Consider the following 1,894-nt stretch of genomic DNA (forward strand, 5'->3'; position numbering starts at 1 on the left):
GTGCGATTTGGTACACTTGTCAATCCATCAACAACAGTCCAACCCTTTGAGCCACCCTCAAAGTCAAGAACGCAACACACTCTTCTTCCTGTAATCACAACAGGGAAACCTCAATCCAATCTTTACAAGATTGTAGCCTCTGATATTTCAGTAACACCTAATGTGCATATTTGATCAGCCTTTGTAAGTGCAGTTAACTTGCTCTTAAAGAATCCATAAGTAGATGATCACCACGGTCAATTCTTATTTCTTGGAGCTCTTTCCCTTTCTCTGTAAGAATGCACTTTCTGCAAAATATATCACAAACTGTTAGAATGACAAAAGTTCTTAAAGAAATCAAGTTCGCGTCAATTTATAGATAAACACAATTCTGACGCATTTTAATCGACTAAGCTACTAATGCAGTCGAATGTAACAATTCAGTCAAAGCAGTTAGCAGCAATCAATGCAGTTAATTAAATATACAATTAATGCAGTCAAATCACAATAAATGCTTGGTCAACATATTTAAAAATATAGTCGTTGTAACATTTAACACAAGCAGTAACAGAATTTCAAAACTGTAACAGACTTAGTCGAATGCAAGTTTCATATAATCGACTATGTAACACAGTTAAACAAAGTTTTGAAAAACTTCCTCTTTGAAAATACTAACAGCACACTTTGAAAAAGTTTGTTCAAAGCCACGAGTTTGAACCGATTCACCCCATAATGAAGTCGACTTAAAACTGTTGTTTTGCCACACAATTAAAAGTTCAACATAAGTGCTTGTGGTTTTCCTTTTATAAAACATCAGACATGCATTCACCAATAAAATCAATTATATAGCACAGTGAAATGCAATGTATAACACAATCATGTTCTCAGTGCTTTTAAACAAATTTACACATTGGTTAAATCATATAGCATGTAAGCAATAGAACATGTAACACATAAACATCACATGTGTTATTAATTATGTTGTCATCATAAAAAACCAAAAGCTCTGAGATTGTAGGTTCAGCTAAACCAGTGATCTTCCTATCAACAATCTCAACATACTAGTTCATGAAGTCCTTCCAATGAGTCATTCTTCTCTTGCTTGGTGCTGATTAAAGCGAGGTGTATTGGGCTTTATGCTCTATTGGAAGCATACTACCTGCCAAACAAAGCGCAAACAATGGAGAAATATTCCACCGTGTTAGGAGGCATAGTGTTGAACCATGCTAATGCTTCTCCCTTTAGTGATAGGGAAAACACTTGGCATTAAACATGATCACTAGATGAGTAGAACGTCATGGTGTTTACAAATGAACGAAGGTGTTCATTTGGATCGATTGATTCGTCGTACTTTTTGAACGCTGGAGGCTTTGACTTCTCCGGCATTGGTGCTTCCAAGCCCTCGGCCTGGACTGAGAGGGGTCATCTTAATAGTCATGTTATTCACTTGCTGTCTGGTCTTACTAATCTCCTGACCGATTTTACTCACCTCTTATTCTCCTTCGGTGGGGGTGGGGATGAAGAACACTGAATGTTGGGTCGACTGCTCCTACCGAATGACAACATGTTTGGTTCTTAGCGCGACTATCTCGACATCATGTCTTTGTTGCATCTCCTGCATTTGTATCTACACCTGTGCCTACAGCTCTCTGATCAATTCCATATGGTTCTGCTGATCTCCCATGTTTCTTATGGTCATCATTGGGTATCTCCTTTGTCCTTGGGCACCACGGCTGAAGACAAAATGTTGTGATTTGTGGAGTCGAGGTTAGGTCACAATTTAGTTGTTAGTTATCCTCACAATGTTCAGTCTGCACAGTGCCACTTGCATAAAGCACTCAAACGCTCAAGTTAGTGTTTATCTGAATAAGTCTGCAATAAAAGTGTAGAAAAAGTAACCGACAACATGAATATC

Source organism: Vigna umbellata, chromosome 1 (genome assembly GCF_029865625.1).
Source record: "Vigna umbellata cultivar VRB3 chromosome 1, Vumbellata_1.0, whole genome shotgun sequence".
Classification (NCBI taxonomy): domain Eukaryota; kingdom Viridiplantae; phylum Streptophyta; class Magnoliopsida; order Fabales; family Fabaceae; genus Vigna; species Vigna umbellata.